The 22,681-nt window shown below is 40.9% G+C and overlaps 1 protein-coding gene across 2 annotated transcripts in view; it reads right to left on the reverse strand.

Moving 5' to 3' along the window:
* Positions 1-21,696, reverse strand: part of LOC147698863 (uncharacterized) — a 171,392-nt gene extending 149,696 nt beyond the window's left edge. Inside the window, exon 1 of one of the 2 annotated variants that reach the window (XM_086935472.1) lies at positions 21,608-21,696. The gene's annotated coding sequence lies outside the window, so the exon portion shown is untranslated. The remainder of the gene's footprint in view (positions 1-21,607) is intronic. The other variant, XM_086935473.1, reaches the window with a different exon arrangement.
* Positions 21,697-22,681: the final 985 nt, after the last annotated feature.

Consider the following 22,681-nt stretch of genomic DNA (forward strand, 5'->3'; position numbering starts at 1 on the left):
GAAGCAGTAGAAAATGCCTCCCACTTTCTACTAAACGCTCAAGCAGATACCTGCCCCCGGCACCCTGGTTCACCGATAGGCTATTGTGAAAAGACCAAGTGAAAAATATTAGAAAGACACTGCCGGAAACACTATAATGAAGATATTAAAACAGTACACAAAAAGTCCTTAAGCAAATTCCATATTCTCTGTATTCTCACTAAAAGTTCTCCAGGCAAAACACTGCACTAAAACTCTATTTAATGTGGTAAAAGAGCTACCCGGCTCTGAGAAAAGGACAACCTCCCCCGCCCTCACCTACAGTCATTACAAAGAACTTGCTCTCTACTTCACTGACAAAGTTGAAAATATACATTCTCTGCTGTGAAGCAAAAACCCACAGGACACCTTGTCGGAGGTTGTGGATTCACCCAATGCTATATGGGACCCTGCTACAGCAGATCTTATATGTAATACCAGATCTTCTTTGAAACTGGAAACTTGAGCCCCCTTGGACTCCACTTCCCTCAACCCCCTCCTTCTAAATGTCAAATATGGTTCCCCCACGAAACCCTACCATGTGCTGAGACAGCTTGACACCTCCATACTATCAATGATGCTATGGTCCTCACTCTCCTAAAGAAAGCCAACTCTGACCCTGCCATTCCGTCTAATTACCGCCCTATATCATAGCCCCCCATTTTTCTTAACATTTTTGGGAAGCACGCAAATGGTCAGTTGACCTCTTTTGTTGAATCTCAGAACTTTATTCACACCTCAAATCGGGCTTCAGAGCTGGTTTCTCTACTAGCATCCCCTCTTTTAGGGGTGATGGAAATGCTCAGGCACCAGTTAGATGACGGTGACTGCGGCAATCATTCTATTGGATCTCAGCTCTGCTTTCAACACGGTGTCCCACCACATCCTTGTGAGAGCCTTGCAGTCATTGGGCTTGGATGGAATGGCCTTGGAATTGTTATGTTCCTTTCTCAAGAACCGAACCTTCCAGATCTTCTCTACATTGGCAAGCTCTAGCTCTCATGCTTCCCCTTATGGAGTCCCACAGCTCGGTGCTGAGTCCACTGCTATTCAATATATATGTCCAACCTTTAATGGAGGTTGTTGAAAATGCCGGACTATCCTTTTTTTCCTAGGCTGATGACACTCCCTCTCTTCTTCTTAAGGACACGAGCCCTCAATCCTTATGCCAGGATTGAGCAAAGTTGCTTCCTGGGTGCAAAGCAATCTACTCGAATTACATGGTGACAAGACCGAAGTTATGATATTAGGCAAAAGACATGACCTTTGGGAACCGCAACACAGGCTCCCAGAATTGGGAGCTCTGCCCACGCCGGTGAACTATGTTCGGAATCTGGGTTTCATTGTAGATGAACATCTGTCGTTAAAACAACAAGTAGCCAAAGTGTTGTCCACCTGTTTTACAGTCTTGAAATGGATAAAGAAGATTCTATGGCTGAACCACCTCCCCGGTACAGAGAACTAAAATCTATGCCCTGTTTTCTTCAAGACTGGAAAACGGAACGTCCTGTACCTGGGAGCCGATGAAGTAACTATCCAGAGGCTTTAGCTGGTGCAAACCGCATCAGAAATACTTCTTTTTCATCTGCCTAAATTCTCCTCTGTCTCAGGGATTTTATGAGACTTACACTGGCTGACGGTTTCGAAGCGGGTTAAGTTAAGGCTCTGTGCTACATGTTTAAAATTTAAACAGGTGCAGCCCCTAAATACCTTTAGGATCTGGGTCAGCGATACCACCCCTCTCGTCCTCTGCACTCCGCCCAACATACTCAGTTTGTGGCTCCAAAAATCAGATCGTATGAGAGGCAGGTCTTTCTCATACCTGGGACCGACTCAATGGAATTCTTTACCAGCCTCCTTGTGAGATGAAACCTCTCTTAGTGCCTTCCGCAAGGGTTTAAAAAACTGGCTGTTCTAACTTTTAACTACGTACTTCCTCAATTCTCTCTCATCCTACCTGCTCTGAGCTGGGAAACCCCTCGGGGTAGATCTGTGCCTTACAAATCTTAATAATAATAATAATTGGTGGGACCTGAGTGTAGTTCCATGAATGTATATGTGAGAATTTTGAAATGAGGGTGTTTGTGAATCAGGAGGCAGTGCTATTCCCTAAGGTGTGCTGTAATTTGGATTCTGTGTGGGATGCTGTGGATGAGTCTGACTGCTAGGTTCTGGATGGTTTGTAGTCTAGTGAGAATGTGATTGCAGCATAAATGATGTTTCTATGGTTGAACTTGCTGATGACTAGCACAAGAGTAGCAGTTTTTCTAGTGTTGCTTGGCACCCATTTGAAAATCTTCCTCAGTATCTTCATGGTGTGAAAGCAGAATGCATTGGTGGCATTGACTTATGCCTTCATGTCTAGTTTTCTGTTTATGATTATTCCAAGGTTCCTGGCATGGGTTTTGGGTGTGGGTGTGGGTCTGAGTTAATTCAGAAACATATTGTAGTCCCATGTGTACTGCTGTGTAAATGAAGAATGACTAAACTCTTTTTGTTTCTGATGGACTATGTAGACCTGTGACGTAGGTGTTGGAGGGTAATGAAGTGAAAGCAGGTGTAAAATGTGTCCTTGCTTACACGCTGAAGAATGAAGACGTGTATAACTACTTTTAAGGTTTAGTGTAGTCATTGGCAAGTGCCCTGTCTGGGTAGGACACTACAACTAGCGAAAGGGAAGGGATAAGTAACCCGTAGATCTAGAGCGCTCTCCCAGAGAGTTTGACGCGGTCCAGCAAACTGCTCGTCCATGTCACATGTGCCGCAGCTGAAGTGCAGAATCGACACTGGCACCTGTGGAGTCTAAGTGCAACACCAGCCTGTGCAAAGCTTTCAAGGATAAAGAAAGTATTATTAAAAATCTACACATCAGTGGGTGAGAATCAAATGAAAAGTTAGCAAATAGAGGTACCATGCCACTACTCAAATTAATGATATACGTCATACGGAGTGAGAATGCTAAAGGCAGATGCAGCCAGGTTTTTGAAAGGCATTGCATAGTGATATTCTAGTAAATGTTGAGCTGTTATATGATGTGCTCTGAAGAAGAGATTAACCAAGTGTTTCTGAAGAGACATTTAAGCACAAAGCCAATTGAATATCATAACATTATCTGCTTATCAAGTTATTTGAATGTGAAAAAGATTTGTTTACCTACTGAAACAACTCAAGAGATTCACCATACCACCGCCTACTGTGAAGTGGCCCCAGAGGCCAGACCGGGGTTGTCCTTGTGGAACTGTCCATAAACGATGTTGCCCACAATCAAAGCCGTGTGGGGGTACAGAACAACTCCATAGATCCCCATCGAATAAGGAGCTCCAAAGGAGAGCAAGGGTAGGTTCCTACAACTGTTAAAGACGATCCTGAAGCCAGCACGTCACAAGGATTTACAGATGGTATGAATGGTGCAGGCTCAAGTGTATGGACTTTCAAATTCAGTAAGAGCCACACTGCCACTTTCTTAAAAAAACCATCAGCATTTGATACTGTCAAAAAGCACAATATTGGCAAAAGATTGACTGCATCACTAGAGAATATTGTGGATGCCATACATGCCATAGATGTGACAGATGACACAAATATAATCAAGTATCTGAAGAACATGGCTAGTGAAGGTGTAAAGGAAGCCATAGCAAACAAATGATGGGCGGAATGCTGACAATGCAAACATTCTCCCCCAGTCAAAAGATCTGGGTTAAATCCATCATTATTTTGCCCACTATGCCACCCCAGTTTGGACCCAGCCATATGCAAATCAGTCTTGACTCTGTGCCTCATGGAAACAGTCCAGACCGAACTGCCAGGCCAGGTCCTCCCTGGACCGGAAACAAGCATCCTGGGACCGGATTCAGGGGATGTCATATGTCATACATATAGGAAGCCATAAACAGGATACCACATGATGACGTATAATCAAATCAAAGCAGCCTTGAATGTCAAGTTCAATCTGGTGCCAAATGTAGAAAACAAACAATACATATTCAGAACACCAGATTTTAGGTGAAATTATCAATTGAAATGTTGAGGGACTTGATGACCTCGTAAAGCACTCTACGTTCAATTAATTGAATGATGTGGAAGAGACCCACCTCAGAATTATAGATGGATGTCTGTCATATTCCTTCTGATGAGGAATGCTGAAGAAAACTCTGAGCTTTGAGCAAGTCCTCACAGCTGCCCAAGCAGAGAAGCGTACTAATCGACAAGCAAGTGATATGGAGGCCGGCGGTGCACAGGGTCATCAGTCATGAACCAGAAAAGTAGGCTGAAGCCTAAAGCTGAGGGATGCAAAGCTTTGTCTCCACTCAAAAAGAAAATTAGTTTCAGATCTGGACGCTAGAGGTCCCACCATTGGACAGATTTGCAATGGCTGAGCAAAGAGACCTATTATGTGACGTGTGCAAGGCAAAAGGAAAAGTGAGTGTGTCACAGCGTGAAGATGAAATGGTTGACAGCGCTGCAAAAACAATGTTTGAAACACTTGCACAAGGCCAAGTGTTCATATCAACTGAGACAAATCGACACCAAGTGAAGTTGATCATCATTTAAATCATCATCAAATAGTTCCTCAGTGTTGGTTTCAAGTAAAATTGACAATGATAATTCCGCAATGACGATGTTTACTTCAGAGAGGCATGCGCATGTGGGACTAGTCGAATGTGAGACACACCACACACTAAAGAAAAATGAACATGAAAAAGCACCAACGAGTTACAAACATTGTCCTAAGATTACCATGAAATTAAATGTGTGTTCGAAACCTTTTATTATTGATAGTGGTGCGTTGATAAACATCATGCCTGAGGAGAAATATTGTGAATTGTCTCCATTACCACAACTTATGTGAGCACAAACTAAGGTATATGCATGGGGCAGCATTGAGACCCTTAAAACGTCAAGATTTCTTTGTAGCCACAATGAAATACAAGAAAAATGTTGAACGTATGACTATTCATGTACTTCCCTGCAAGGCTTCAAGTGCCTGTTTGCTTCATTTGAACATTGCTGCTGAAATGGGACTGATATCAGTGAACTACAATATGAGTGTTCACTATGAAATAGTATTTCAATTTCCTTCATTATTTCATGGGCTAGAAAAGCTCAAGGCTATGATAGTAAAGTTACATATAGATGAGAATGTTTGTTCAACATTACGAGAACTAACGGAAATGAATGTTGTGCCTCATTGGTCATATAAGTGAGGGGAGAGTTTCAAGAGGAACAAGCATGCCACAGAGAATGCCACTGAAATGGTTTACTTTGATCACAAGCTTCATACTGAGGTTGTAGTTAATGCTAGCCCTGTTGGGTTAGGAGCAATCTTTGCACAGTACAATGTACAGCTGAATGCTTGGAGGCATATTGTGGCATACACGAGTAAAAGCTTGGCACAAACTGAACGTGCTTATTCACAACCTGAGAAAGAAATCTAGGCAGTGATGTGGGCTGGTAAATTTTTCCATGTGTTCTTATATGGGAAACCTTTCACTGTAGTGACCAGTCATCAAGCACTATTGACAATATTTGGCAATCCAAAAGTCAAGATGCCTACTCTTATTGAACGGTGGAGTTTGAGATTACAGGAATACAACTACATCATTGTTCACCGTTTGGGGAAAGATCAAAATCCTGCTGATTATTTTTCAAGAGTTTCCATACAATGCCCTGGTACCACCTCTAAGACAACTGAAGCCTACATACATTTAATTGTAAAACTGCTGCCATGTCATTAGGTCACATTGTCACTGCCACAAGCCATGATAGTGACATGCTAAAGCTGAAAGACATTATTGCTCACTAATTGTAGAACCAGCACTCTTGACCTCTCACCAGTGACAGTAAAAATAAAATTAATACATTTCAGAGATGAATTGGCTGTGACTCAGGAAGGCCTGATATGCGAGGTATGCATATTGTCATTCTGGAGAGTCTACAACAACAAATAATTGAAGTGGTCCATGAGGGACATAGGGAATAGTTGCCACAAAGAGAGCTCTTCGAGATGTAGTCTGGTTTCCTCATCTCAATAAAGGGTTGAAAGAGAGTAAAAGGTCTGTCATTTATGCAACTGTCTCTCATCTCACGTTACCCAGCACCCTTTAAACATATCAGAATTGCCTAATAATGCTTGGGAGAGAATTGCTGTGGATTTCTTTGGTCCTGTTGAGAATGAACATCATATAATAGTCATTGTTGATAAGTACTCCCATTTTGCATTGGTAGATCTTTTATCCATCACTCATGAAAAAGTTATTGGAAGATTAGATGGCATCTTTGCTAAATGGGGTGGCTCTGTGATCTTGAAATCTGAAATCTGACAATGGCCTACCCTTCAATGGTCAAGATTTCAGAGACTTTCTCAGCCATCTTAATGTAAATCATCAGAAAAAACTCCTCCCTTGGCCCTAGACCAATGACCTGGTAGAACAATTCATGGGTACTCTGAAGAAAGCTGTGCAGCATGTAGCATTAGATAAGATACCTCAAGGTTGTTTTGAATGCCACTCTTCCAGCACACTGATCGACCCCTCATTCACTCAACCACAAGGAAAAGCCCTGCAACTTTATTGTTCGGGAGAGCCATGATGACCATGTTGCCCCACTTAGTCTTTTCACATTTAAGCCTATCAAGGTTATACTAAACTGTATCAATTCATTTAAACTAATTGATTATACTAACCGGAATTCATGCCTCTGATCCGGCCATTGCAAAAATGAGATTTTTGCCAAAATGAGTAAGTCTTGTTCAAATGAGTTCCTTGTGAACACTTCAACTGAAGCTGATTAGCTATACCCATAATTTTATAGAACAATGGTTCGGAGTAGGCCTTATGTGGTCCTTAAAGGAAAACAAGGGTATTAGCGAGTATTTAATAAGTCGCTAGGGAGCATTGGTAGTAGGATAAAATTTGGGTTTTTATTTTTTACTCTTTTCTCATAGCAAGACACAAAATTAAATATATATATATATACACTGTATTTCAGGTGCTCAAGTGAAATAGTACGGTGCAGGACGTGACATAGGTGATCAAAGTGAACGAACTGTCACACACAACAAGGATAAACACACACAACAATTATATACAATGGTACAAGTGAAATTTCCTTGGGTAGGTCGACGGCGTTTCGATCTATATTATTTTAGATCTTCATCAGGACAGTTGAGCCTCCTGAAACTACAGAAAATTTAATTATACTCTCTTTCTTATATGTACTTAGTGTTCCTACATGTTTAGATCTGACATTGTTTTGGTGCTCCCGGAGAGAGTAAAGATTAAATTAAAGATAAGAATAGAAATGAATTCTCATGCATGCACATAATGAATTTACTATGCATGCAATTTTTCGTAGATGTAATAGTTAGGGGGCAGATGAGCTAATCACACCCAGGTGCGCTGCGCTTTCTTAAGCTTGGTGATGCGCGCATGCAAAAAACTAAAAAAAATTTTTTATTATATACCTTGCCTATGGAGAGGGCAAGGATGTTCATTCGCACAATACAGCTGGGCGGATGTCACAGCTTCTCATGGGATCTGTGGGTAATTTAATAAGCAAAGATTTGGCTCAGTAGCTGTAACCAGTTACTAGGTATTAGCAAAAGGGGGACTAAGGGCTAACCATAAGTTGTTTGTTGGTTAAAGACTTACATAAAATTCGGTCAGATTCCAGGCTTTAACTGGGGATTCAGGTGGTGGCTGTTTGCTTCAATTTGGAGAAATTATTTGAGCTTATGGAATAAGAGGAATAAAAGTTATTAGGATTTTATGAGTGTTAATAATCATACCACGATTTTACAAAAAGAGGAGGGGGGAGGGGTTGTGGGGTGGGGGACTTACTTACAGAAAATTAGGTTAAAACATAGTCAATATCGATGCCAAGGCGCATTCGTCGCTATGGTAGGTAAGGTTTATCTGAAACTAAAATTATTACTGGTCAGTAAATGGTTAGGTTAAGGTAAGGATAGTGGTAGTAATGGCCACTGTATCGACGATGCACTTACGAAATTACTGTGGGTTCAGACAGCGCATTCGTCGCTTTTGTAGAGGGGTCCGCCTGTAACTAAAAAAGCGTTACCAGTCAAGGCGCGTTAAGTACGATTCTAAAAACGTCAGCATGGCGAAGGAAGGCCACGGGGAGGTGATTCACTTACTTAATTTGTTGCAGGTCGGTGCGGCAAGCCGGGGGTCCGAGTACCTCTATCTGGCAGCTCACAACTTGGGTGAGCGTCCTGACTCCATTAAGAGCGTGCCGGGGCAGTGCGCGCGCAGACACGGAAGCGTGTCTCGGATGAGCATGCGCGGAAAGGATTGCTCTGGGCATGCGTGTCTAATTAGTGTTGTGGCTGGGTGTATGCGTGGAATGAAAGATCGCGCAATTCTTTAAGCAATCTAAACACAGAGATTTTCGAGGGACGAGTTCACAAAGAAAAATAAAATAAATTGTAGTGAACAAAAGTTATAAATACAGATTAATCACAGTATTGAGAACAGTATTCGTTTTGTGGAACAAACTTTTCACATTGGCAAATAATCGTACAATAGTATGTGTACATTGCTTCAATGGGTTCACGTTACAGTGTTGCATAGTAGTGTCCATGAAGTCCAACTCAGGTGCACATATTCCATTCATCGAGGGAGTTAAGTCCTTTCTCTATTGTTTTACACAGGTAAATCCATTTGCATTCTAGACGATTTAATATTGTTTGCTGATTGCCTCCTCTGGCATTGGGCATCAGTTTATCAATCACCTGCCATTTCATCTCATTTTCCGAGTGTCCTAGTTCAAGGTAGTGTTCCACCAGTGGGGCTGTTGTAACTTTACATCGGATCCTGCTTCTGTGTTGGGATATTCTGGTTTTTATCTGTTGGGTAGTTTGTCCGATGTACAATAGTTTGCATGGGCATTCAATACAGTAAATCACATTCTTAGAATTGCAGTTTGTGAAAAATTTGAGATTGTGCCTAATACATCCATACTCGAATACTTTAGTGTTGGTGGTGAATTCGCATGCCATGCACTTATTACACTTGAAGTGTCCTAGTACTGGTGGAAGATTTAACCTAGTTTCAATTGTATTATTAGCTGTTGGGTTGGTGGCTGCTCTTACCAGATGATCTTTTAGATTGCGACCACGTTTGAAAGAGAACAGAGGGAGTCCGGTATTCAATTCTAAGGGATCCAGTACATTCCAATGTTTTTTAATCATTTTAGTGAGTTTGTTGCTGGCAGTGTTAAAGGTGGTGACACATGTGATCTTAGATGAGATTTTCTTTGGCTGAGGTTCAAGTAAACATTCTCTGTGAGTGTACCAGGCCCTTTTCATAGCTCTTCTTACTAGTTTACGTGGATAGCCCCTCATAGTTAATTTTTTACAGAGGATCTCCGCTTCAGTGAAGAAATCTGCTTTGTATTTACAATTTCTCCTGATTCTCAGGAATTGTCCATAAGGCAATCCATCCCTCAGAGCCCTGGGGTGTGCACTATGGTATTGCAGGAGGGTATTACGTTCCGTAGGTTTTCGGAACAGTGTGGTGTACAGTTGGTTTTCTTCACATTTAATGGTTACATCAAGGTAGTCTATTTGGTGTCTATTATATGAGTAGGTGAATTTGAGGTCAGTTTGGTTGGTATTCAGCCAAATACAGAAATCATTTAGTGACTCTTCTGTGCCCCTCCAGATCATGAGGACATCATCGATGTATCGATGCCAAGATTTTATTTGAATGCGAATTCACCACCAACACTAAAGTATTCGAGTATGGATGTATTAGGCACAATCTCAAATTTTTCACAAACTGCAATTCTAAGAATGTGATTTACTGTATTGAATGCCCATGCAAACTATTGTACATCAGACAAACTACCCAACAGATAAAAACCAGAATATCCCAACACAGAAGCAGGATCCGATGTAAAGTTACAACAGCCCCACTGGTGGAACACTACCTTGAACTAGGACACTCGGAAAATGAGATGAAATGGCAGGTGATTGATAAACTGATGCCCAATGCCAGAGGAGGCAATCAGCAAACAATATTAAATCGTCTAGAATGCAAATGGATTTACCTGTGTAAAACAATAGAGAAAGGACTTAACTCCCTCGATGAATGGAATATGTGCACCTGAGTTGGACCTCATGGACACTACTATGCAACACTGTAACGTGAACCCATTGAAGCAATGTACACATACTATTGTACGATTATTTGCCAATGTGAAAAGTTTGTTCCACAAAACGAATACTGTTCTCAATACTGTGATTAATCTGTATTTATAACTTTTGTTCACTCCAATTTATTTTATTTTTCTTTGTGAACTCGTCCCTCGAAAATCTCTGTGTTTAGATTGCTTAAAGAATTGCGCGATCTTTCATTCTACGCATACACCCAGCCACAACACTAATTAGACACGCATGCCCAGAGCAATCCTTTCCGCGCATGCTCATCCGAGACACGCTTCCGTGTCTGCGCGCGCACTGCCCCGGCACGCTCTTAATGGAGTCAGGACGCTCACCTAAGTTGTGAGCTGCCAGATAGAGGTACTCAGACCCCCGGCTTGCCGCACCGACCTGCAACAAATTAAGTAAGTGAATCACCTCCCCGTGGCCTTCCTTCGCCATGCTGACGTTTTTAGAATCGTACTTAACGCGCCTTGACCGGTAACGCTTTTTTAGTTACAGGCGGACCCCTCTACAAAAGCGACGAATGCGCTGTCTGAACCCACAGTAATTTCGTAAGTGCATCGTCGATACAGTGGCCATTACTACCACTATCCTTACCTTAACCTAACCATTTACTGACCAGTAATAATTTTAGTTTCAGATAAACCTTACCTACCATAGCGACGAATGCGCCTTGGCATCGATATTGACTATGTTTTAACCTAATTTTCTGTAAGTAAGCCCCCCACCCCACAACCCCTCCCCCCTCCTCTTTTTGTAAAATCGTGGTATGATTATTAACACTCATAAAATCCTAATAACTTTTATTCCTCTTATTCCATAAGCTCAAATAATTTCTCCAAATTGAAGCAAACAGCCACCACCTGAATCCCCAGTTAAAGCCTGGAATCTGACCGAATTTTATGTAAGTCTTTAACCAACAAACAACTTATGGTTAGCCCTTAGTCCCCCTTTTGCTAATACCTAGTAACTGGTTACAGCTACTGAGCCAAATCTTTGCTTATTAAATTACCCACAGATCCCATGAGAAGCTGCGACATCCGCCCAGCTGTATTGTGCGAATGAACATCCTTGCCCTCTCCATAGGCAAGGTATATAATAAAAAAATGTTTTTAGTTTTTTGCATGCGCGCATCACCAAGCTTAAGAAAGCGCAGCGCACCTGGGTGTGATTAGCTCATCTGCCCCCTAACTATTACATCTACGAAAAATTGCATGCATAGTAAATTCATTATGTGCATGCATGAGAATTCATTTCTATTCTTATCTTTAATTTAATCTTTACTCTCTCCGGGAGCACCAAAACAATGTCAGATCTAAACATGTAGGAACACTAAGTACATATAAGAAAGAGAGTATAATAAAATTTTCTGTAGTTTCAGGAGGCTCAACTGTCCTGATGAAGATCTAAAATAATATAGATCGAAACGCCGTCGACCTACCCAAGGAAATTTCACTTGTACCATTGTATATAATTGTTGTGTGTGTTTATCCTTGTTGTGTGTGACAGTTCGTTCACTTTGATCACCTATGTCACGTCCTGCACCGTACTATTTCACTTGAGCACCTGAAATACAGTGTATATATATATATATTTAATTTTGTGTCTTGCTATGAGAAAAGAGTAAAAAATAAAAACCCAAATTTTATCCTACTACCAATGCTCCCTAGCGACTTATTAAATACTCGCTAATACCCTTGTTTTCCTTTAAGGACCACATAAGGCCTACTCCGAACCATTGTTCTATAAAATTATCATTCTACCCCAGGTTCTACTGTATGGGGTTTCCCTTGTATATAACAAACATTGTATGCGCAGTGGCTACACTGCAAGGGTATCACTCATTGAGTGGTTTTTTCTTTCCTCTATATAATAAAACCAAAAATACCTAGTCCCTTCTTAGATAATGTCTACAAACACAGCTGGTACATACACAGAAGAATATATTGCCTCAAAACTCGCAGGTCCATCACTGTTTAAAGGTCCTGTAACCAACCCTAGGGCCCCCACAGACACAGCCAGTGAGAAACTGGCTCAACTAGAACATTTAAGGAAGAAACATATACGCACGGAACTCCATGCCCGTATGTTAACAGACTACCTAAGAGCAGAAGTTATCCCAATAGGGCTTCAGGTACGCAACGTACCAGCCATCTTTATCCAAGATCCCAAATTCAAATTAGGATTCTCACACATAGGAACAACGTGCTCACGCCATTGGATGGTGCTAGGCATTGACACCGCCCTTGACCATAGCAAAAAAGAGCTAGAGGAAATTGCAGCTTTGGAACAAGCAATTCGAGACCTAGACTGTTTGGCTGACGCCAAATCAGCTTTAGAGAAAATAGACCGCACTATTAAGGATTTTGAGAGCTTCGAACACCATAAAAAAACAAATAAAGTCTCAAAGGACATCAATCAATATAACAAAGAAAAAACCTACCCATACCTTAGGGAAGATTTTTTCACTGCAGGCCCTCCAGACCAGCAAAAAGTTCCTACCGGTTCGTGGGGCAGGTTTAGAAACCGTGCACCAGTGACTTTTTCAGAGTCTTCAGCAGAATCAGAAGACTCAGAAGGCGCAGAAGGACCTGGTACCTCCGCTGGCACAAACCCCCATTTTTTAGGGAGAGGCCAGGTGAGGCACCCAGACCCTCCCAGGGGGAGAGGGAGAGGGAGGACACGACCCAAACCCAGGTACAACTTCCCCCCGGGGGAACGCCAAACCAGGAACAGGTTCTACCAATGGGGCTACCAGTACTAGTAAGGGAACCAGAAATGAATACCAACACAGAAATAATACCGATATTCAATCTGTCCCAACACCTGCTCAACTCTACTGATATAGCCCTCTTAAGTAGAGGTCTCTCATTTGTGATAGCTGAAAAACCTAACTGGTTTAATATCCAAGCAGAAATTATGCAGTTTTTCAGAAAAGTAAGACTCCAGACTTTCTTTAAAAATCGAGATGGTCACAAAAGGAATGACATGACAGGTCTACGCCCACCGTCCACTTTTCGCCCATCTAGTGGAACCATGCCACCAGAAGTAATCACTTTTGAACACCTAGTGTTACGTGATCTGGACAAAATAAAGGAGAACTATAGATTTACACCCTCCAACATCAGTAAGGAAGAGAGGAACAGTCTGAATTCCCTTAAACAGAATCAAGACATCGTCATAAAACCATGTGACAAGGGCGGCGGTATAGCCATTCAAGACCGCGCCGCCTATGACAACGAAATTTTACGTCAGATCAACAACAAAGATCACTACGAGCAACTAGGAGGCAACCCCATTAAAAATATTAGTGAGACAATCCTTAATGTCACCCAAGAAGCACTTGAATCAGGTTTTCTGAGTAAGAACAAATTCCTATTCCTTAACAATAAGAACCCACGTACCCCTGTGCTTTACACACTGCCTAAAGTCCACAAGGATTCTGAACATCCCCCTGGGAGACCAATACTTTCAGGCTGCGGATCTATTGTAGAACCCTTGGGTAGATATATTGATTTTTTCATTCGAGACATGGTCCAAGACACCATAACGTATGTTAAAGATACCACACACCTGATCAATCTCATCGAGGCACACTCATTCGACCCAGACAATGAAATCCTAGTGACTCTAGACATAGAGTCACTTTATACCAACATTCCCCAAGAAAAAGGCATCAACGTAATTAAAAAACACCTAGACAACCGCCCGGCTCCACACCAAGTCCCCACGGAATTCATAATCAAGCTTCTGGAAATAGCCTTGACCAAGAACTACTTCCTATTTAAAGACACATTTTACAGACAGTGCAAAGGGACCTCCATGGGAGCTGTTTTTGCTCCCAACTTTGCGATTCTTTTCGTTGATGACTTAGAAACTAACATTATCCTTAACAACACAAACCCATTCCGCAATCAAATAAAATCTTGGCATCGATACATCGATGATGTCCTCATGATCTGGAGGGGCACAGAAGAGTCACTAAATGATTTCTGTATTTGGCTGAATACCAACCAAACTGACCTCAAATTCACCTACTCATATAATAGACACCAAATAGACTACCTTGATGTAACCATTAAATGTGAAGAAAACCAACTGTACACCACACTGTTCCGAAAACCTACGGAACGTAATACCCTCCTGCAATACCATAGTGCACACCCCAGGGCTCTGAGGGATGGATTGCCTTATGGACAATTCCTGAGAATCAGGAGAAATTGTAAATACAAAGCAGATTTCTTCACTGAAGCGGAGATCCTCTGTAAAAAATTAACTATGAGGGGCTATCCACGTAAACTAGTAAGAAGAGCTATGAAAAGGGCCTGGTACACTCACAGAGAATGTTTACTTGAACCTCAGCCAAAGAAAATCTCATCTAAGATCACATGTGTCACCACCTTTAACACTGCCAGCAACAAACTCACTAAAATGATTAAAAAACATTGGAATGTACTGGATCCCTTAGAATTGAATACCGGACTCCCTCTGTTCTCTTTCAAACGTGGTCGCAATCTAAAAGATCATCTGGTAAGAGCAGCCACCAACCCAACAGCTAATAATACAATTGAAACTAGGTTAAATCTTCCACCAGTACTAGGACACTTCAAGTGTAATAAGTGCATGGCATGCGAATTCACCACCAACACTAAAGTATTCGAGTATGGATGTATTAGGCACAATCTCAAATTTTTCACAAACTGCAATTCTAAGAATGTGATTTACTGTATTGAATGCCCATGCAAACTATTGTACATCGGACAAACTACCCAACAGATAAAAACCAGAATATCCCAACACAGAAGCAGGATCCGATGTAAAGTTACAACAGCCCCACTGGTGGAACACTACCTTGAACTAGGACACTCGGAAAATGAGATGAAATGGCAGGTGATTGATAAACTGATGCCCAATGCCAGAGGAGGCAATCAGCAAACAATATTAAATCGCCTAGAATGCAAATGTATTTACCTGTATAAAACAATAGAGAAAGGACTTAACTCCCTCGATGAATGGAATATGTGCACCTGATTTGGACCTCATGGACACTACTATGCAACACTGTAACGTGAACCCATTGAAGCAATGTACACATACTATTGTACGATTATTTGCCAATGTGAAAAGTTTGTTCCACAAAACGAATACTGTTCTCAATACTGTGATTAATCTGTATTTATAACTTTTGTTCACTCCAATTTATTTAATTTTTCTTTGTGAACTCGTCCCTCGAAAATCTCTGTGTTTAGATTGCTTAAAGAATTGCGCGATCTTTCATTCCACGCATACACCCAGCCACAACACTAATTAGACACGCATGCCCAGAGCAATCCTTTCCGCGCATGCTCATCCGAGACACGCTTCCGTGTCTGCGCGCGCACTGCCCCGGCACGCTCTTAATGGAGTCAGGACGCTCACCTAAGTTGTGAGCTGCCAGATAGAGGTACTCGGACCCCCGGCTTGCCGCACCGACCTGCAACAAATTAAGTAAGTGAATCACCTCCCCGTGGCCTTCCTTCGCCATGCTGACGTTTTTAGAATCGTACTTAACGCGCCTTGACCGGTAACGCTTTTTTAGTTACAGGCGGACCCCTCTACAAAAGCGACGAATGCGCTGTCTGAACCCACAGTAATTTCGTAAGTGCATCGTCGATACAGTGGCCATTACTACCACTATCCTTACCTTAACCTAACCATTTACTGACCAGTAATAATTTTAGTTTCAGATAAACCTTACCTATCATAGCGACGAATGCGCCTTGGCATCGATATTGACTATGTTTTAACCTAATTTTCTGTAAGTAAGCCCCCCACCCCACAACCCCTCCCCCCTCCTCTTTTTGTAAAATAGTGGTATGATTATTAACACTCATAAAATCCTAATAACTTTTATTCCTCTTATTCCATAAGCTCAAATAATTTCTCCAAATTGAAGCAAACAGCCACCACCTGAATCCCCAGTTAAAGCCTGGAATCTGACCGAATTTTATGTAAGTCTTTAACCAACAAACAACTTATGGTTAGCCCTTAGTCCCCCTTTTACTAATACCTAGTAACTGGTTACAGCTACTGAGCCAAATCTTTGCTTATTAAATTACCCACAGATCCCATGAGAAGCTGCGACATCCGCCCAGCTGTATTGTGCGAATGAACATCCTTGCCCTCTCCATAGGCAAGGTATATAATAAAAAATTTTTTTTAGTTTTTTGCATGCGCGCATCACCAAGCTTAAGAAAGCGCAGCGCACCTGGGTGTGATTAGCTCATCTGCCCCCTAACTATTACATCTACGAAAAATTGCATGCATAGTAAATTCATTATGTGCATGCATGAGAATTCATTTCTATTCTTATCTTTAATTTAATCTTTACTCTCTCCGGGAGCACCAAAACAATGTCAGATCTAAACATGTAGGAACACTAAGTACATATAAGAAAGAGAGTATAATTAAATTTTCTGTAGTTTCAGGAGGCTCACCTGTCCTGATGAAGATGTAAAATAATATAGATCGAAACGCCGTCGACCTACCCAAGGAAATTTCACTTGTACCATTGTATATAATTGTTGTGTGTGTTTATCCTTGTTGTGTGTGACAGTTCGTTCACTTTGATCACCTATGTCACGTCCTGCACCGTACTATTTCACTTGAGCACCTGAAATACAGTGTATATATATATATATTTAATTTTGTGTCTTGCTATGAGAAAAGAGTAAAAAATAAAAACCCAAATTTTATCCTACTACCAATGCTCCCTAGCGACTTATTAAATACTCGCTAATACCCTTGTTTTCCTTTAAGGACCACATAAGGCCTACTCCGTACCATTGTTCTATAAAATTATCATTCTACCCCAGGTTCTACTGTATGGGGTTTCCCTTGTATATAACAAACAGATTAGCTATACCCAGCTCACAGGGGACATATGGGTTGCTCTTGTGTTTTTTTATATAAATACGGAAGTAGGTTTGTAAGGGATGTGCTGATTCAATTTTAAGCTAACCACCAAAAGGTGAAGCTTAAGCAGGTCATTTAGATTTTAATAGTGCGAGTTAATCTACATAAATTCATGAAGCCCCCATTCTATTAGACTGGTAGTTATCCTTTCAAATGAATGCAGTTTTCTGGGTTTTCAGCTATAGCACCTGTTAATTCCAATGATCCCACATCCTGGCTTTATTAATATGAGAGTTACCAGCCAGAGAAAATGGGTACTAAACGTTGAGCCCTAGTCAGCAAGCAGTCTATCACAGGAGGTGGTCTACTATGGCAGGGTTCTCGTCGTCAATATATCAGGGAGGTCTGTCCTATTTCAGCCGGTTTTTCCTGATACATAACTCAGTCAGGGTCTCCCATGCCAGGCAGGGAACATTAACATTGGCCTCCATTAACAGGAAAAAAAAATACCTTAATGTGGATATCTATTTTAGTCACTATCTAGGGTAGGCTCAGCCACCATTGATGAGATACCCATTCTGTATTGAGTGGGAAAGTGCGGGGTTGAGGAGTAGGTATAGCTTATGCCTGATCTAGAGCTGCCAAACTCATCCTCCTTGGCGAGCAGACAAGAGGAACCGTCCAGATAGCTTGTGACTGTGATGTCATAGGCAATAATTAAACCACATAATTTATTCTTTTACTTTTTTATTGTTCTTCTTTTATTTAACTATTTTTTTAGCTGAAAAGGAGAGCAAACAATTGTCTTCTGAGTACTGAGTAAATATCACTGGCACCAGCTATTCTCACTAACTTCAAATGAAATGTCTATGTAGATGCGTGGATCACAAGTCGCTGAAATGCAGTTATGGGGTTGTGGTGACATGGCAATCTATCATATGGGCATTTAATAGTAATATTTAGTATTTGAATACCTCCACCATAGTGGCCTTTATTACAATTTATTCATTTATCCTGACCACTCTTACTTATATCTTAGGATTCTAAAGTCATCGATTGTGCACTATCAGATGAAACAGCTATACTGTCCCTCGCTGATGAGGAATTATTTAAGAGTTTAGCATTACTTGCTGTCTTTAGACCTATGGTAGTGTCTGAGAAAGTGTTAGCAGAGCTTGTGGCCACTTGTGTAAAGTTACTAAAGAATGAACATTAAACATACACAGGGCCACATTATCAAGAACAGCATTAACATTATCGCCGCTTTAGCGGCAGGAAACTGCGGCTAAAGCGGTGATAAGGGGCTTGATAATATGCCCTTGTAAATTCCCATAGAAGCCCAGGTTTGATGTCCTTCAGACCAGAACCTGGGCTTCTATGGGAATTCACAAGGGCCTATTATCAAGCCCCTTATTGCCGCTTTAGCAGCAGTTTCCTGCCGCTAAAGCGGCAATAATGTTATTGCTGTTCTTGATAATATGGCCCTGTGTATGTTTCATGTTCATTCTTTAGTAACTTTACACAATTGGCCACAAGCTCTGCTAACACTTTCTCAGGCACTACCATAGGTCTAAATTTTTATGGAGCCTTGGTACATTGCCCTGGAACCTAATGCCTCTAAAACTAGATAGGAAGGGGCATGGTAGGCTTCAAGAGTGGTGTTAAGTGTTAAGAAAGATGCAGTTAGAGCAGTACATCCCAGACTTTTTAGAACCATAGCCCAATTTTTAGAACATTAAACATTTGTGACCCACCTATTTTTAACAGGCTTGACAACGGCGATTATTGAATGGAACTAAATCATTGTGCAGTAGCGTACTTACAGATAGCACATTTTCCATTGAAAGGCAAAGTACATTTGCGCAGGAATACAGTTTTATTAGTAAAACTATATTTCACACAAAATATATTGTATGGAAATTGAGTTTGAATTAATGTTTCTCATTTATGCATCACCAAGTAAATTGTCTTGATTTTTTAGGTCCTTTTGAAATCTTTAGTTCGATCACACTTAAGAATTACTAAACAAATGTCTTTATTTTAGTTTTTCTAACTGCTGAATGTGTAAAGTTTATTTACAGGTATTTACATTTTGTTTTATGTTACCAAAAAATTGCATCCAACAGCCTTTCCTTGTCACAAAATTCGCGTTACTTTTCTTTCTCTGACTGCAAAGTCAGAGGAGTTTGTAAACACCAATCCCCATTGCATAAAACGTAAGCTGCAATTTGTCAGAAGACATAGCTTGAAATTTGACTTCTGTTTTTGAAGAACAGCAAATGTAACAAGATAAGCACAGAATTTAAAGGCATCTTTTACTTATTGTTCGGACTTTTTATGACTCCCCAAAAACTGTCTTGCGACCCACCACTGGGTTGTGACCCACAGTTTGGGAAACACTGAGTTACAGAACAGGACTTCCTGTGGGTCCAAGAAACCCTCACTCCAGTACACATATCTTGCATGTTTACCCTACAGGCTAAGCCTATGTCATTTTGAAGCTTTGATATAGGTAAAGCAATTAATTCTTGTATCTGTGCATCTTGTGGCCCATGCGTATCCCACAGCTGTCAATACATTTTGTCTGAAAACGTCACTGTGCAGATTTAGCCCTGCTGGGATTAGGGCTTTGTAGCCTCTAGTGAGAAGGTGTTGTTTCCTTGCAGTGTAGAGCAGTGGGGTTGCAGGGGTGTCATGTCAAAGTCTAATGCAAGCAAAGCTGCAAAGCCTTTCTTTTTTCTTCCATTCATTCTGTTATTCATATCTTCTATTTTTCCCCCATCCCATCGCTATCTTTCCATTATGTCTTTCAGATCTCCTTTGCCCTATTTCTCCCACTGTCTCTGCTCTTCCTTTAGGCTATATCGTTCATATCCCTTGGTCTATGTCTCTTCCTTTCCATTCCTTCTCTGTTTTTCTCTGTTTATCTCCACCCTCTCTTCTCTATCACCTTTCTAGCTGTCCTCGTCCTTAAAGCACCTTGTTCCCAAGTTGTAGGGAAGAAGAGTGAACGAGGAGCTATGGATTGAAAGGGAGGCACAGGGGCCATCACCTCTTCACATCCTTTCTTCTATTTTCCATGACAGGTAGCAAGGGAGAGGTGGTATCAATAGTACTATCTGGGGAAAGGGCACCCAGTGCCACTAGGGGGAGAGAAGGGAGTGCCAGAGGTTACTCGAGTGTGGAAGGGAGAAGAGTAGTGTCAAGAGCAGAGAAGTAACACCTCATAAGTGCAAAGGGCCATTTCAGGCGGCTACTGAAGAGCACCCCGGGAGTGGATCCCTGGGAAAGCCCACACAATACAGAATGTAAATGGGAGCAAACATTTTCATGATACCCACAGAAGCATGGTGGCCATATCCAATCCAATCCAATCTTTCCTTATTTCGGTCTGTGGACCATAAAAGAAAATTCACAAACACCAAACAGTATATAAGAACAGATAAAAAACTAAAACCCTGATAAAAGCAAGATATAATTATTGCGGTCACATTTAAAAATCATTCAGAGTTAAAACAATTTCTGGTAGAACTTAAAAAGCGGGATACAGCATAAACCATTGGCATTTCAGTGTTATATTTTTGGACAATTAAATGATTCAAATCCAACCTCAGTTAGAGGATGGCCAGCAAGGAATAGCAGGCCTGAGAGGCAGGCTCTTCAAGGCCTGTGATGTAGAGCAGGAGATAGCAGCTGGAATTAACAACCGACCCTTATATACCATCCCAAGGCCAAGGGGCATGAGACAAGTCTTCACAGATGTTATTGCCATGCCGCCTGCATCAGTGCTTCATTTGTAAAATTATAAGTGCTGGTGCCCAAAGAGTTGCTCAGATGCCACCAGCTGCCAGGCCTTTTTAATCAATTACCAGAAACTCTCTGCCCCTTTATTTCACTTTTGCATGTCTCGCTTTCTGCTTTCCTGAGGTTTTTTCATTCTTTCTCTTTTTGCTTTTTTCCCATTTGAACCTGCTTCCCTTTCTTGCACTCACAAAATGTCTGATGAGGGAAGACAAAGTGCTGTCCCCAAAAATGAATGCCAGTGGCCCCCTCCGGCACATTCTGGCTCAAATGGAGCACAACTCCTACATATTTCTACCTGATTACCAGCTGTGCGCCAGGGCCATGCATGAGAAGAGAATGAGAACTAGGAATTCATAAATGGCTCTTAGATGTCAGTGAAATATAACAATTTGGAGCCATCTGGGCAGCTACAAATACTTACCAAGTGAGCAATGAATAACATGTGTACATGTGATCAGCTGTGACATGATGACATTATCTAAAATATTCTTTTGTCATTAACTAAATGCCTATCACATACTAATGAGTAAATACATAACCAACTGATAGCCACATATCTTTAAAGCATTAGCAACATTAATCACACTCAGAAAATGCACATTTATAAAATGAGAGTTTTAGGTATGCAATCAATAAATACCCAATAGAATGAAGGATATTTTCTACACACAGTTCACAAGAAACAACTCACTCCAATGAAATTCTTACCTTAAATCTCTTGGAATGAAGGCAAACAATGTAAGTTATCACTAGGGCCTGTCTTATCTCAATAATCAAGGTAAAATATCAAAGGATCTCTGCAACAGAAGCATTGGAATATGTGTTTACTTAAGGAATAATTTATGATGTGAAATATTAAATATTGCTTAATAATAACAAATAACTGTTAAGAATTTTATTAAGGACACGGAGGCCATATTATGCAAATCTCCTTTATTACCACAGCTCAGTAGCAACAATTGAAGAATATAGAACTTCAATGAACATTCTGAGTAAGAATAAAGTCTCTTAGAAACCATCTCTCAGCCTTCTTTGTTCAAGAACTGCGAAGAAAGATCAACATGAGATAAACTTGAGGATCCAAAACTTGAAGATCCAAAACTCCATAGAAAAAATCCAGGATCAGGTTATTCTGAAAGAAAAAAGGTACACATCGTAATTTCATACAAATGGGAGGGTATGAAGAAAGAGGTGGGATAATATTAGCCTCCGTGTCCTTAATAAAATCCAGATTTTCTGCCCAGCAGGCTGTGAAAAATCTAAATTTTATGGCACGACACGGAGGCCATATTATGCAAGTTTAAAGTGCATTAAGAACATTATCAATCACATTAGATATTGGTTTGAAATAACATGCTCTAAACATAGTATCATTAGACCAATCTGCAGCCCTAAGGATGTCTTGTAATCCTCCTCCTAAACAGAAGGCTTTAGAGGCTGAAGCACCTCTTAAAGAATGAGCACCAAAAACAGAAATATCAACACCACTTTCATGCATGACATTCTTAACCCACCTAGCTAAAGTAGGGGAAGAGACTCCTTTATGAGGAGATCTATAAGAAATTATTAGTTGTGATTCATTCATTCTAAGATATTTAGTTCTTTTTTCATATTCCTTTAAACATTTAACTACACAAAGTCTATCATTTTCAGGGAAAAAGGGATAGAAAATTGAAGAGGATAAGGTCTTCGTTCTTTTCTTAAGGAAGAAACAAACTCCTTCGGGTTGAAAGGCCCTACTAGAAATGTCTAAAGCCTTAACGTCAGAAGTTCTACGAAAAG

This window comes from Lissotriton vulgaris, chromosome 8 (assembly GCF_964263255.1).
Source record: "Lissotriton vulgaris chromosome 8, aLisVul1.2, whole genome shotgun sequence".
In the NCBI taxonomy this organism is placed as follows: domain Eukaryota; kingdom Metazoa; phylum Chordata; class Amphibia; order Caudata; family Salamandridae; genus Lissotriton; species Lissotriton vulgaris.